This window comes from Labrus bergylta, chromosome 18 (assembly GCF_963930695.1).
Source record: "Labrus bergylta chromosome 18, fLabBer1.1, whole genome shotgun sequence".
Taxonomy (NCBI): Eukaryota; Metazoa; Chordata; class Actinopteri; order Labriformes; family Labridae; genus Labrus; species Labrus bergylta.
Genome location: NC_089212.1, coordinates 1,796,897 through 1,813,612, shown reverse-complemented (window position 1 = coordinate 1,813,612; position 16,716 = coordinate 1,796,897). Strand labels below are relative to the sequence as shown.

The 16,716-nt window shown below is 40.5% G+C and overlaps 1 protein-coding gene across 4 annotated transcripts in view; it reads left to right on the top strand.

The window, feature by feature from the left end:
• Nucleotides 1-16,716, top strand: part of lrfn5a (leucine rich repeat and fibronectin type III domain containing 5a) — a 141,593-nt gene that overhangs the window by 69,808 nt on the left and 55,069 nt on the right. For all 4 annotated transcript variants that reach the window (XM_065966415.1, XM_065966416.1, XM_020648464.3 and 1 more), the window contains one exon: nt 1,689-1,802. The gene's annotated coding sequence lies outside the window, so the exon portion shown is untranslated. The remainder of the gene's footprint in view (nt 1-1,688; nt 1,803-16,716) is intronic.

Below are 16,716 nucleotides of genomic sequence, written 5' to 3'. Positions count from 1 at the left end.
AAGGAGCTCATAAATAAACATGTGTTCGAAGAGGGAAACAGACTGTTATTAGTTCATTAATTAGATCATTCAGTATTTAGTGATATTTGGTTGCAGTGCATGATAAAAAAAGAGAGGGTTAATAAGCAACGTCGAGATGCTGATTGAAAGATTTAGTATTTGATTTGCCTTTTCAATCCATGAGTGTCTCACTCCCAGTGGATTTAAATGCCTCGTTCAGTTCGAGGGGCGTGGTCCTGCATATTAATCAGTCGGTCACATTTTGCTGTCACGGGCACATTTATTCAGACAAAGAAACGTCTCATTTTTTCCAGGTCATACTGAGAGTTCAGAATTAATGAATCACATCTCTTATTCATCATACTCTTAGACTTATACATCAGGATTATGAATTTACTTCTTCCTTCTTCCATCACAAATATTAAAGTTCAATATGTTGTATGAAAAGTCCAGTGTTTAAAGGTGCAACTTGCTTGTATCAGTATTGAAATGAATTTCACAAAAAATGAATCACTTGAGGTCAAACTGATTGGTAACGATCTAAATATTGTTTGAATATATGTTGAGTTATCTGTGGAAGATAATCTCCACAGAAAAAGATGGAGTGCATGTGTGTTTTTCTGCTCCAGGCTGATTTTAGTACAGGCTGTGTGTGACTCTTTGTGTGTTAGTATTTGTGTGTATGTGTTTGTGTGTATGTGTGTGTATGTGTGTTTGCGTGTGTGTTAGAATCGACTGATATTTGATACAACCATTCTGTGCAATCTCCATCTCGCCCCTGCATCTTTATCTCCTTCTGACACATTCATAATTATTTGTATTATTTGTCATAAATTTTTTTATTAAGATGGGGGGAGGGGGTCATTTACGTTCCCTGTCCCCATCTTAATTCTCTTTCCACTCAAGTCCTTCTCACCCTCCCCTCTCCACCTTACTCTTTACCCTATTCTCTCTCCTTCATGTCACTTTTTAATCCCTTCCTCCCTCCCTCCCTCCCTCCCTTCTTATACCTCTCCCTTCCCTTCACTCTTCCTGCCATCCTGCTGCCTCAGCTGATACAGAAGCAGCCTTTGTTTCAGCTGCGTCCTCTACCCTTTGAAGGAGGAAAGCTAAAAAGCCAGAGAGAAGAAGTGAAGCATGGATAGGGTGGAGGAGAGGAGAAAAACTCCAAATGGGAAAATGGGATAAAAAGAAGAGAAGCGTGAGAGGATAAATAGAAATACGGGGGGATGAAAAAAGAAAGGGGGAGAGGGATGACGGAAGGAAGGAAGAGGGATAAGTTTGGATCAATGGCCAGGGTTGTTCAAGTCATTGATATCCAGTAGAAACAGCATGTGAGGGCAGATTTCCTGTGCGGGGGGGGATCAACCTATAGGACGTGCCTTCGACTTAGCACACTTCCACTTGGTTCAATTGTGCACAGTTGAAGCACTTTAGTTCACAGTTAAAGGCCAACGGAGCAGTTTATTGATAATTAAGCCCTTTTGAAAAACCAGTCAATGGTGGAGAACCCTTTACATCTTTACTGTGCTGTAGGCCAAGTACTGTTGTAGTCACTACAAATACACTGTAAATGGTGTGGAGGCAGAAAAGTGATTCACACTGTCAAAAGATTTGTTACTTCATTGAACTGTTGCCTCTTGAGTCCAAAACACTCATCCATTTTCATTTCTTTCTTTCTTTTGCAGAGAGAGTGAAACCAGAAAAGAAGATTTTGGACTTCAACCCTCATCCATGATGTTATAGCCATGGTAACATGTGATTCCTGAGGCAGAGTGTTATCCACTTTTACATCTCTAAAGGTAAGGTCCTCCTCTGGTCTTTCAGTATGGGCCTGCTCTGAGGAGTAGCATGTCCTTTTGGGAAATATACATTTGTGCTTTCTTTTTTTACATGTCAAGACAACAGCAGATAAGTTAAAAATATGATCAACTTTAACTACTCTTTATTCAATACATTCTAGTGCCAGGTTGCTGAAGAGTAACAGTAATAAAATAAGAGTAACAGTACGCTAATTATGAGCTACTGCCAGTAGATAGTTACCTGATCTTGGTGTAAACACTGAGCAGGGGGGAAGAGCATGCCAGGCTTTGTTCAAAGGTAACAAAATCACCCTATCAGCACGCCTGAAGTGTGCTGTATTCACATGTTAACTCCATCGACTGTAAATATTAATGGACAAAGCTTGAGTGACATCACCCATCTTTTTGGACATATTGTATCTTCTCTGCTTCATTCTTCAAGGACTCAAACCAAAATGTACATTTAAAGAAAAAATGTAAAGTAACGTCTGCACACTTAAAAACTATAAGCTGCCTGTTGCAACACAGCCTGAATCTTGGATTTCAACATAAGTCCCTCCTCTGGCAAGGCAATTAGCCAATGATAGACAAGGATTTTGGGGTGGCACTTGGGGGTTGCCAATAAGATTTCAAGGGGGGCCCATGCCACCCCTGTTTACCCATCTGGATGCGCCCTTGACGACAGGCCAAGAGCTGGAGCTGATGCGGGCTTTAAGCCTTCTGACCGTTACATCACACCCACCCCCCTGTACAGTGTGTGTCCATGAGGACAATAACTAATCAGACTTCTTTTGTTTTTTTGTACCAGGTTGTAAACATGTTAATTTCTGCTGTAAAAACAGACATTTTTTTATGTGACTTACAGGGTTTTTGGAGCCAGCCTCAAGCAAGAGCGTACACAAACTGCAGTTTTTTGCACTTCTGCGTTGGCTTCATTTTTCAACATCAGAAGTAACTACTTAACTAGCTCATCTGTTTAAAGCTCTGAGGTTGATTATTTAAAGAGATGAGAAAATGATTTTTTTCTAAGGAAGTTATCCCATCAAGCCCAAAAATGAGGTCCAACACATAAGCGCTTGTATGCAGTAATTGAGGGAACTTCAGTGATGCTGTCATCAGGGTCTATACCAAAGAAAAAGATAATAATTCCGCTAATAGCCAGTTCCAATGTTTTTCCTTTCATTACTCCTCCGTCGTATTCTTTGTGGCATTTTATCAAATGAGCTGTGAGTTTGGAGTATTTCAATTGTTGTTAGTAGTCTCTCCTCTTTTAAAGGCCACTAGTGCATCTCTTACAAACTGCATGAGACAGTGTAATATTCCTACACTCCCCACATTTTCATTCATGTGTGGCCCTGAAAACAAATCAGAGTTTTTCCAACAGGTGACTTCCTCTGCCTAAAAGGAAACACCTCCTCTGAATCAGCAGCTAGGTATACTAGCAATACAACAGATCCTCATTGGCTACTGACATACTGTAGGAGCATTCTGCCGTATTTGCAGGTAGGCCAATGTCTGTCAAAGGGGGCACGATCAGCTGACACTGTTCAATTGATACTCTGGTGCATGCCTTCTATGCAGATGATGTCGTAACCTATAGATAGAGCCAGGTTATCTGCTGCTCCCTATTTTCAGTCTTTATGCAAATCTAAGCTTATCTCATACATCTAAGTGCTATCAGTAAAACCTGCAGCAGGAAAGAAGGAGTAGCATCATTCCCCGAATGTTGACTTATTTCTTTAATAACTCTGCACCGCAGGCTTCTAATAAAAGTTTTCACCTCTTGGGACCAAACTTCTCCAAACAGAGTTTTGGCATTTTTTGCTACATTTTACATAGTGACAGGAGAGAGCGAGACAAGAAAGGCATGGGATGATATGTAGCAAAGTGCCTGGGGCTGAAATGAACCCAAGGCTGCTGCTTTCTGTAGGGACTCATAGAGGGTATACACTAAGCGAGGGAAGCTACCAGTGCCCTCCCAAAATAGACATTTTGTTATGAAGTGCCTCTATGTAGGGGCAGCAGAAACCAGACTCTTGTCCTGCAGGATTTGAATCATGAGTTGTTGAGGTAAGTTGGCTAAATCAAAGCAGAGTTCAAGGCTTCTGGTTACATGGCTACCTAGCTTTTTTGTAATTAAATTCTGGTGAAATTCAAGCGAGCTGTTTGGCTACATTTGACTTTGTTGGCTACTGTAGCGGTCACCGGAGTGGTTTGTTCTGTGTGAGTTTGCTATTTTAATTGGATTAGCTCTGGTGTGTCCTGTGGTGGACACCAGGCTATCATGTTTTTACTTAGTGTGGTTGTTCAGTTGAAACCAGGCTGGCCAAGTTTGAGCCCGTCAATGCAACCAGGTGTTGCTTGTAGCTGCAATGGAAAAGAATTTGACCGAATTCAGACAGTCCCTTAAGAATTAGTAATCTGATGCAGTCTTGATGCTCTTGATTTAGCCCGTAAAGCTAATCATATATTACATATCCTTCTTTTTTTTATTCCTCAGCATCTCTTACTGTACCTCCTCTTCTAACGCTCCCAGGCGAGGATATGGTAGCTTGTCATCTTCATACAGACTTTCTCTGTCAGGATTCCACCTCTAACCTCTTTACCCCCTGAGACTCTGCTGCTGATCTCCTCTCCCCTATCCCCCCCCCCCCCCCCTCTCTCTCTCTCTCTCCCTCTCTCATTCTCTTTTCCCAAGCCTGCTTTTCCTTTTCCTCTCTTCAGCGGGCTGTTAGATCTACACTTCTAACCCCGATATATCCCTCTGGGATGTGGCTGACTGCTGAACTCAGCTGGAAAAAGAAGGAGGGAGAATTGAGGGAGGGTAGAAAAAGCAGGAAAGATAGAAGGTGGGCTAATGAAGCAGCGGTCCAAAATCTATCAGTCCGTCTATCATGCTATGTGAAGCATGTTAATTATAGCTTAATCTATAAGCTTTGTATCTCTTCAACCTTGACACTCTGTTCTCCAAAACCAAGTGGATTAACCAAAGCAGATATAGAAAATGAAATACAGGCAGTGTGTATGTGTAAGTGTTGATGTGTGTGAGTGTGGTGGACATTTATAACTATACCTCAGGCAGGTGTAAAATAAGCTCTGACCTTAACAGTTCTCACATTATATATAAAGATAAAAGGTGCTTGCTGTGATATGATCATAGCTAGAGGAAGATTTTCACAGCATTAAAAAACATGGCTCATGGGCTTGAGAAACGGATATATGTATGAGAGTGTGTTAGTGTGTTTTCATGAATCTTATGGATTCTTCAACATTGTTCATCCACGTTCTAAAAATAGCATCGCTGTCCTAAATGTCGCTTTGTTTCTCACTAAACCAAGTAACATTCTAAACTGTCTATATTGTGTTTGTGGGTTATATTTCAAATTAAATGCTTTCACATACTTAGGCTATTCGGTGCTATTTCTCATCCTTATGATTCACATGCTCATCATGAGGATGTAATGAACAGGTTTAATCTGCATGATGTGTTATATTGTATACATGCAGGTTATGGTTAATCTCATACATAGACATTTGCAAGGGACTTGAGCATGTTTGAAAAGTGGGGGACTAGTACCTAGTAGGTTTTTTTTGTATGTTTTTTTAAAGTTGAGCGCCTGTAGCATATTGGTTGGTGCACATGCCCACATGTTTGAAGGCTTGGTCCTTTAGACAGGTGGCCCAGGTTTGAATCCGGCCCGCATTTCCCCAATTTCTGACTCTATCCGAGACATAAAAAGCCGAACAAATCAAAAAGTAAAAGAAGTATGTATCCCATAATGCAACTTTAATAGCATCTATGATAAGACAGTCAACTATGTGTTCAGTTTGAAAACAGAAAGATATATGGCTACTTGGCAACAACTTTGGGGGGGCAGAAATGCTTACTGAAGTATCCCTTTAACTGTAACAGCAGACACACCGCTTTTTTTTTACTTCTTGGGGCCGTCTCCTAAAAACCTCTACGTGTCTCCACCTCACCGCTCTCATCCTGATACACCAATCGGATGTCCTGGAGAGATGGGGGCGTGGTAATATGCTGACTGCAGGTTGCGGGCACGAGCCTGATGATTTAGAATGATTCTGATTCACTATCATACGCATGGTGGTAAAAACAAAATTGGCTGGTACGTTATTTTGCGTATGAACTTATTTTATACGCAGTGTGAGAACATTTCTTCGCACATGTTAGTGAGTGAGGCCCGTTGTGCTGGATAGTCTACTACTTTATTGACTAGAAAGAAAGAAAAATAAGTAAATGTCTTTTGATTATCATGTGAAAGTCCAGTTCATCAAGTTTGGATTCTGAGACAAATCAAGTAAAAAAAAATTTAAAAAGTGAATGAGTGGCATGGATGAAATGAAAAAAGTGAGAGTGCAAACAGTCAAGCCCACGTACTGTTCACTGTGTGTACTGCTTCCTACTGTGCGTATGTGTGGGTTGAAGTTCATCTAGTTCTTCTTTTTCCTTGTGCCTGTCAGTCATCCTCTGCAGTGAATGTGCAGACAACACCAAGGAGAGACAGAGCTTCTTTTTCAGATTTTTTAAAACTTTTTTTCATAGCTTCAGGGAGTGATGTATTGAGAGATGCAGAGACAGACACGGGGAACGATGAGAGATCAAACAGCCGCCTCTGTTTGTTTTATCTTTTTTAATGAACAAAGTGCCACACATTGCAATGCTTTGGAGTTCACTCGGAGGCCTGTGCGCCGATGGGGGGGGCTTCAACCTGCAACCCTCCAGCTTCTGAGAGCAACTTGAACTATTGCTCTCTCTTGAGCTGGATCATTCTTTTGTGTGTGTGTCCATGTACATATATATGTGTGTGTGTGTGTGTGTTGAAGCCCTTAACTGCTGAGCAAAACGGATCAAAGTCAAAGTCAAGTCTCCCTCTGTCCCCTTCTCACTTTGATGAATGGCGGCCTGGGTGGATGGATAGCTGGATGAAGGGAATATAGAAGGGAGGAGATGGAGAGAGAGAGGGTGAATGAGGGAGTTCAGGATGGATTGATGGATGGGGAGAGAGGGGGGTTAGAGAGAGTACGTGAAGTGGAAGTAGATGGTTGAAATGTGAACGGATGGCTCTGACCTTTCAATCACCCTCTTGAAGGCTGGAACCATTTAGAGATTTTAGTCACTTTTTTCGCTTTCGCTCTGTTTTCACTTTCTCTCTGTTTTTTGTCTTCTCTTGCATCAGTTACTTTATGTTTACCATCCTCTGTTTCCTCTTTTTTTACTCAAAATTGCATTTAACATGAATCCTATTTCTCCTCTGTTTATACTCTTCTTCCTTTACCTTGCTTTAAACCTTCCATATGTTATTTTTTGTGCCCTTCTTTTTCTTAAATCAATCATTTATTCCTCACTTATGATTTCGCCTCCCTCATCTTCACTACTCCTCATACTTAATTTAGTATACTTTTACATAATTTTCCCTTTCCCTTATCAGACCTGTTTTTTTCCCCTCTTCTCTCATATCCTGCTTTCCCTCATTACCCTCCTCTTTACCTCCTGCTCTGGCAGCTTGTAAGTGTGTGCATGTGTGCCTGATAATCCTTGCCAGGTTGTGTTAATGTGTGTATCTGTGTGTGTGTGTGTGTGCATGATTTCTCTCCCAGAGAGTTAAAAGACTAGATGGATCCCTGGGGGAAGTTTGGCAGCAGAGACCTGTCCAAGGCCAGCCGTGTAGGCCCGGGTCACCAAGCTAACCTCTTCCCCCTGCCTTGCTTCTGGCTCTGTGGGATAAAAGGTGTGAGGAGGTAGGAAAGGAGAAATAAAAGAGAAGAAAGCAAAAGGGATGAGGATAATTCATACATGAGCGGAAATGCATACATAAGACACACACCTCTAGGCATTTGGTTAGTCATGCTTGAAGTTCCCTCACTCTCTCTTTTCCCCCTCTGTTTCTCTTATGTTTTCCTGTTAGTCATGCTGAACATTCCAAAACTATCCTGTTCTTAATCCTTTTAGAGTTCCCTCGGTCAGAAGTAGCAGACAAACACTCTAAGCTGATAAGGTTTGGAACAATGAAATGGACAAAAAGTTTAGTTCAGGCTGATTTGTTTTACACGTGTGTAAAGAAATCGCAGTGATCAGGGTCCAATCAGAGATTCTTTGAAGACAAAGTATTTCTGGAAGAAGTGGGGCATGTTCTTGTTTCTCTGAATACTCGTAAAAAAGGAGATGTCTCACATCAAACAGACACAGCTGCTCATTTCCCCCTTGTTTCTGGTGTCTTAAGGGCATTTTCTTCCTGCTTATGAAATACAATAGTAATTCACAAAGACCCCCCCCCCCCCCCCCCCATAGGATTTTGTTATCTCTGCATAGGAAGTGAGCTTCTGTCTGTATCACCGCACATGCTCATAGTACTTCTGACTTCCTCTTGAATTCCTGGTTGCTCTCTCTCTATCTCCTGTTGTTTTCTCACCGTAGGCAGCGGTAGGAAATGGAGTGTGTGAAACAGGATGTGAGGGTAGCCATACTTGTTTATTTTGTTCTGAAAGCCCACAGCCTGGCTTTAAACCTCCACTGAATGACTGAAATGGACAGAGACAGTGAGGTTAGGGACACAGACTGAGGGTGGGTTTTGTCTTCCATCCTGTGTTTTTTTGCAAGCTTCTTTGTATTTTTAAACCACAGAGTGCAAAAATAACACAGTGTTAGTATTTATTTATGTGCACTGCAAGAAAAAATACATATATATAACAAATAACAAAATAGACAATATTCAGTGCAGGAAAAGGCAGAAAACTCAAAGAGCTTATTTGAAGCCTCTCCTAAATAATGTTAAAATATCCCCAAATTAAAAAACAATAACAAAACAAAACACAGTTAAGATGCAGAAATGAATATGTACATGATGTATTAACTGAATACAGTGAAAGTAATCATAGTTACATATTTTTAGGTAAAGACCCCCCCCACACACACACACACACACACACAAATAAAATGCTTATTAAACTGAAAGTTGGCTCGAACAGCATCTATGTCAAAGGAAGTGTAAGCTTTAAATGTGAAGTAAATAAATATACAAGTTAATTATTGTATATTTTGTTAAGTTAAAATCAGTGTAAAATTATTTTTGTGAACTATTTACATAATTGAGTTTATATTGGTATATTTTCATGATTAGATATTCTCAATTGTCTGTGGCCACAGGATCTGGGGATCGAACCCCAACCCTTCAGGATGAAAGAAACCGACTCTGTTGCCGCCCTCACAGGAGCTCGTAACTGAGACCAAAATACTTTTTAGTTCCCAAACACATTTAAAGCGTGTGAGGAACGTTCGGTTTGTGTTGATATTGGCCCCACGTGTAAGTAGTACCGTCTTTTAGTCAGTTTTATCACTCATGGTTAATGTACAAAAAGGCCATTTCTGCATTGTGCTGTCAATCAGTGCATGTGAAAGCTTCCCCTCAGCAGTGGGTTCAGGCATTAAAAACAACTGTATAAAAATAGTTCTTTTAGTTTGCTTTATGGGTCATACAGAGCCATTAGTAAGACACTGCATTGCTTTTAGCTAAATACTAACATACAGTAAATGGTTCTCTATAAGTGAGTATCTGATTCATACACTGACGCATGCAGGTAAGACGACTTCTCTAATAAACGGATGACACATTTCTCCAACAAAAATGTCAAATAGAATCTTTACTCAATTTGCCAATAAAATCATCCAAACTATGGCAAAAATATTGTAGAAATACTGGAAATAGACACAGTATGTCTGATTTCTCACAAACTCTTTTGTGTAGCATTTAGAATGCAGCTCCCTTTCCCCTTCCCATTGGTCGGGGTTGTTAAGCGTTTACATGTTGAACTTCTCACTGTCAAATATCCAGGAGACTTTTCAAACAAGGACTTTGTCAAAGTTTAACTTTAACTCCCCAGTCGCTTCTCTTCCCTTCAAACCCACCACCTCTCCATCTCCTTTGCCTATATATCTCCTTCTATTTCTGTATGGATCATTCAAACTTGATTTCCCTCTGCTTCTGTCGGCGTCATATCACTTTGTCTTCTTGTCTGAGGGGGGATGCTCGTGAAGTGAGTGCATCTCATCCATCTCTATCACTGCTGCAGCCCTATAAGTGGCTCTGTGTTTGCATCTTGAACACCACCTGTATTTTCAGACTGTACGACTTTCAGCTGAAATCTACAGTTATAACAAAGTACTTTTATATGTTTTAAATATGTAGGAAACTAAAGTAAAATGCTGTTCAAAATCATTGCCACACCCTGTTCCATTAGTTCACCCTCTGCTGGTATGAAAACACTGTGTCACATCTAGTTTGCATAGTACATGAGGCATGTAATATTTGTGCAACATTAGTGCTATAAAGACTCATAATTTAGGACATTGCTTTGGGTGAATTTGCATTGTGGATATGCAGCTATTTATTCAAAATGCATCTAATATATTCCCCCTGTTGTGCTTTTTCATTTAGCTTTTTCATTAATTTACATCAATCTCTCCACATTTATGTTCCCTCAGTTGGCCCATTTCCCTTCTAAAAGCGATGTGCTCAGCCAGACAGCTTGCAGATGCTATCCCTCCTTCCCTTAAGCCAAACATGTCTCTACCAACATGTCTGCTGCTCTTTTCATAGCTGCCTTCTCTGTTATGCACACTTGTTTTTCCTCCTCTTAGATTTCCCCACTCCTCTGCTTCCTTCTAGGTAGATCTTACCCTTTTTTCTCCCTCTGTCTCTCATTCTATTTCCGCTCTCCGCCTCCCTCTCTTGGCTTTCTTCTCACCTCATTTCTTATTGAGCACCTTGGTTCAGTATTACAGGGTTTCATTCTCTCTCTCTTTCTGTCTCTGCATCCTGTGTCTTGGCTTTGCTTGTCGATGTGAGTCTGGATTCCTTCCCTCCCTCTATCTGCCCCTCTGTGTATATCTTCACCTCCCTGTCTTCACAGTGGTAAAAATAGACGCTCCAGCACATCCTGAATTCCTAACAGAGGGGGTGTGGAGTGCTGGATCGTCGGAAATGCAGCCACATGTTTTGATTAAAGTATAAAATCTGGTTACGTTTGGGTTCATTTTCTGGTCATTTGCTGTAATTAAACTGTCTTTTTACCTAGAATACTGCATTGCTTCATTTCTTAATATGTGCAGTGTTATTTATTTTCTTTGCTGCAGAGCAACATAATAGTAGAAAAAGTAATTCCAGAGGCTTTTCTACGCTACTGATGTGTGAAATGCAGGCCTGAGCTGAGTAGATAACACTCATGTTTGTATCTGTATGCATGTCCAGAGGCGAACTGAGCACATGATCACACAGCATCCTAAAATATCAAATCAAAACAGCTTCACAAAAAAGAAGAGTGTTCTGATGCAGATTCAACTGTAACTAGACTCAGGAAGCCTGCATAGCTTTGCATGTATCAACATGTTGAAGCAGTGTGCATGAGGCTTTAGATAACCCAAACACTAAACTCTCAACAAAAGAAACTTGAATTGAATTGTCACTAGTAATAGGCAATGACATTTTCTCTTTGTATGGCTTACCATATTTACCTGAAAGAAGATAAAGCTGTAGTTTTTACACTCCTCTTATTATAGTTCAACAAATGTTGACGTCCTTAATTCTCTACCTGATCCTTTAAGCTCTATAAGCGTACACTGACTGTATGATTGTGGAAAATGTTGTGCAGGAATGTCAACTTTCACTACACAAGGGAATCGTTTATGACACACAACCAAAGCTCACGACGCACTCACACCGCTCATGTACATACTCATGTGATACAGGGTACCCCTAGGGAGGAACAACCGTTTCAGAAATACTTTTGTTCCCTTGTCCATCAAAGCCCTCAACAGTACCTAAGCTGTAATGTGTGTGTATATGTGTGCATGTATGAGGTGGTGTGTGTGTAGATGTGTAGCTGTATCTGCATTGTTTATCACTTTTCTTAAGTATTACATATTTATGGTTTTAGTAATTCACTTGTATTGAAGTTAAACTGACATGTTTTACCGACGAGTTAATGTATTTTGGTTTTTTTTGCTACTGCATGAGAGCTCTGTGAAGTCCAAGACAAATTTCCCACTGGGACAATAAAGTTAATCTTAATCTTAACGTTGCATCAGGACATACATTTGACATTAATGTGAATATAGCTTCCTTTGAAAACTCCCACATATGGACGTTGATTTAAGTCAGAGCAGAAGGAAGTTGTTTATGATCTGCTATAACTATTTAGGTGATAGTTAAAGCATAATTGTATATATTTTTAGCATATACATCTTATCTCCACATCAAGCCGGATGTCGTCATGGTGCTGTCATGATGCTGCATGTAATATTGTGCAGCTCAATCAGGGGGAAAAAAAAACCTGACGTTTTGGAATCATCTTGAGCTCTCTGCTTTCATTGTGCAAAGGTACGCATTCTACCGACTAAAATGTACCAGATATTCATCTGAACAGTCGGGAGCAACTGATTGTGCTGCGATTGGCCCAAGTGACCCCGTGAACACTGCATCACAAACGATGTGTCATAGAGCTGCAGCTCGGCTCAAACATTGGGTCAGAAACAGACTTAATGTGCACTGTCTTTTCCCACCTTCTTCCTACGCTTTATGTACAACATCAGGCAATCAATTTGATGTTTAAACCTTATCTTAAAGGGCTCTCTTAAGGTAAATTATCTGAATATTAATACAGCAAAAATCAAATATTCTCTTTGTAAATATATGGTGGTGTACTGACTTCCAAAAAAGAGAGTGCAGTGAGAACGCTAAATATTCAAGCAGCCATTTTTAAATAATCTAGTCAAGTTAGCAATGACCTTTCAGACTTCAAACGTAAGCTTTACTATCAACTACCAGCAACTTCCAAGGTTTATGAAGAGTGAAAGGCTTGAAGAGGTGAAACACTCCAGCAACACTTGCAGTATGAAGAACAACGTAACAACAGATGCATTTGGACAGGTGTGTTGGTCTAATTTGGTTAAATAAGTTGATCTTCATATTACCTTTGAGAATCTTTCACAGTTTGGATATGTTTCCACTATATCTGAAGTTTCTTTGACTTAATGGATTCAGTGACATAGCTGCAGATTAGACCGTGATCATGTCCATATGTGGATTTAATTTATTTCATTATTTCATTGCAAACACTCTTGTACACAGACACACAGGGCATAAAAAAAACCTTATTTAAACTTCCTGGCACACTACTCATGATAAGACAGTGTGGTTTTATCAGTAATGAAAAGGAAAAGGGATTTTCAAATACAACAGACAGCAGATAAACACATAAAACACACAAAGAGGTGGACATTCAAAAAGTGTGTTTCTGCTTCCTTGCATCCCTGATGTGTCCTCTCCTCCTATTTCTCTCTCTGTCTCTTTCTCCTCATCCATCTGTCCCAATATGCCTTTGTTAACTGCTGATGTATGTGGAACGTTTGGACAGGAAGAGCACTGCGGTTGTCCAAATATGGACAGATGACTGTACTCATCGGAGAAATATGTTGTCAAGTCCCTCAACAGGAAATGTGCTGCCTACGCCTTCTTAATGACTTTGTGTGTGTGTCTGTGTGTGTGTGTGTTTGTGTGTGTGTCTGTGTGTGTGTGTGTTTGTGTGTGTGTCTGTTTGTGTGTGCGTAAATCAGCAGCTGGCTAAAATGAATCAGTAAAAAGGGCAAATCTAATGAATAAAACACAAACAGAACATGATGTCCCCTTTAAATGGTTTATTAAAAGGGTGCACACACGCTTTGGAGTAACGCTGTAGAGCAGGTAAACTTAAACAGTATGAGTCAGACAAACAGCTTGTCTGCTGTTAAAAAGGCGAACACCTTTAAAATATGATCTTCATGTTTTGGCTCGACGTCTCCTTCTTTACTCAGTATGGCCCCTCTGTTATTACTTTATGTGTATTGACCGACCTGTTAATTCCAATACTATTTTCAAACATTCTGTTCAAAGTATGACTATCTCATCTGTAAACAAGCAAAGCTGATGTCGTGGGCGGTGAGAGCCCTATGTCAAGTTTTTTTTTTCTCTGCCAATTAGAGCAAATTGTTTGTTTTGAAACCACACAGCTCCATATGTGGTGCCAAGGAATAATAATGAAGGGGAAAATATTGCCACAACCCTCCACTTAGTAGAAATCATTGTAGGTGTTCTGTTGCTGGGCAATTTGACCGGAATAAACATTTCAAGATTCTGGTTAAAATCATCCCAACACATTGGCCTTTGGTCATTATTGATCCATCCAGCTGGGTTTAGACTTTAAGAACAGAGAGAAAAGGAAAAAAAAGGCCAATTTTCCTGTTGATTTGAGATTCTGCAACTCTACTATCTGTCCCGACCAGGCATGGTGGAGGTGATAGAATTAGAGTAAATGAAAGACGGATAGCAGCATGTTCCAGAACTCCAGGATACTGATAGGATGGGCTACTCCTCCGCCCTGTGCGCCCTCTTCCATCCTGTCAGGGAGTTATCTACCATCACTGATTGGAGATGCATCACTGACTCTGCTGTACTTTCTCTGCCAATTTTCTCTTCGCTCTCCCAGCAGCATCAGGCTAACCATAACCGCCTGAAGGCAACCACTGTGGCCCATGGGGGTCTGCTCAGGCCTGGTCTTAAATCCCGGAGGCACGTCTGCAGCAGGCACATTTTCTCTAGATCCAGTGCAATAGCCTAGACAGATGATAGTAGAAGGCCCAAGAGACAGCTCAAATTTATTCTTGACCCCAAACTTTAACCCAACTGGGAGAGTGGGATCATCTCCTCTGCGTGCAGACCAACAGCTCAGTCAGGGAATCAAAGCATCATGACCAGGAACTGCATCCCCTGAGAAGTCTCCAGCCTGCCTTTGGGGCATTTGGGTGGCATGTCTGGGAGCTTGAAAATGTCCAAAGATAGAATTGCAAAAGCCCCAAAGAATGGCTTTAAGAGTCAATCTTTTACAACTCCTCTATTGTCATTAACACTGCTCCTCCTGTATGTTGTTGTTCAACTTTTTCGCAACAACAAGAAAGTTTTGATTGAAATGCACATTATGCATGTCAGAGAAATCTGCATTTTCGTAGTCAATATAAGGTTTACTGACAAAATGTGTATTTATTTTTCTTTCCAAATAAGCAGTCATGTCTCACACTTTTAACTTGTGTGCTTTTATGCCTTTATTTGAGAGGATAGTGAGTGAGAGGGAGTGATGAATGACAGGTGGGAGAGGAGCCACAAATACTTGAACCTTGGCCCCACTGCTTGAAGGACTCTAGCCTCCGTACATGGGGTGCAACTTAACTGGCAGGTGCCTCACATTATTGAAAATCATGGTTATATTATATAAAAGAAAAAAGGCAGCAGTGACCACAATTGTTCACCATAAAATTGTTTTATTTATATATCTCTTATAACTTAAGATACGTGTGGATAGTGTGGATATTAAAAAGTGATATAAGGCTGAGCCTTTGCTGCTATTTTGATACACTCACAGTTCATCTCAGTTACTTCAGAATAATCAGGGAATAAAGACAAATTAAGTGTCACATCCTCTCCAGAAAAAGGTGTCAATGACCATGATCTAGTTAGGTAATATTTTGTCTGCACTGTAATTGGAAAAGCAGCTTCCTTTAGACAGAGGTGTCATTGACAAGCCTGGCATTACATGCAGCATCCTCACAGTTGTCACACTGTCTATATATACCATTAAGAGTGAGAGATGTTCCTCAAATAGGAAACAGTTTCTTCTTTCTGCAGTCTCCTTGTCCTATGTTGCACTTCCTATGGTCTGCTAGGCCTGGTCTAAGCTTTATCTTCAGCACTATTGGAGAGCTCCTTCATGCTACCACACGGTCTCAGCAGTCTGTTGAGCTTCTGTTAAGACAGTCATGTGGCTGTTCAAGCAAAAGTCATAACAGATTTAAAATGCTTTGCACACCACGGCTGTTGCAGTACAACAGCATTTATCTTAAAGTACAGCACCACTGAAATACTCATTGTATAACTCCTTGATTTTATTTAGCACTATTAAGCATGCAGCACCTCCTCAGCCTTCAGTTCAGTGACCAGCTTTCAGAGACACCGTGTGCCAATCAGTAATTGTTTGCATCTTTCTAAGGTCAACAAATTCTGTTTTGAGCTGCTGTTGAAGAGAGTAAAAACAATCAGCATTCATCTGGATCGTTCCCAGAACACGCTTATCTCTGGGGAACCAGCCTCGTTTCGGTACAGCTGAGATTAAACATTGGTTGGCTTGTTGACCCAAAACAAATTGACAACTAGCAAGTGACATTATTTGGAATCAAAAAAATCCCTCCTAACACTGTTTGATTTTACATTTTTTTCTAAGGTGCACAAGAATAAGTTCCATTTGTTATACTTTTAAAGGAACATACAGTGGAGGGGCCTGTAGTATTCCCATTGTCCCGTTGTTTTGGCATTATCAAAGAGCCTTTTTCTAAACACAAACACTGAAAACATTGCTCCACAGTACTAAAAGCTTAAAAAATATATATATTGGAGTTAAGGGAAGTCTACTGATGTTCAAATGGTTGTTTCTGAAGGTAAATATGGGATTTTTAAAGTTATTTTTGGCCCTTTTTGCCTTTAATGGGTAGGGCAGCTGAAGAGAGACAGTATGATCACAATAAAGAGTTGTGGATGACATGCAGACCCGCAGTTGCTGCAACGAGGACTAATAGCCTCTGCACATGGTGGACGCGACATGCCCTCTAGGCTATCAGCGCTCCCAAATAGGGGATTTTTTGTGTGGTTCTCAGTGTTGATAGCAAAACTAATCAATTCAAGCAGTCATTGTATACTATACTGACCAAGAATGTTTCCTTAACCTGCTCACAGTGTCATGCCACAGTGTACCATAATGCATTGCAGTTCTGAAGCTGCAGCCACGTCCTTGCATTACTTCATTACTCCAGAGCGAT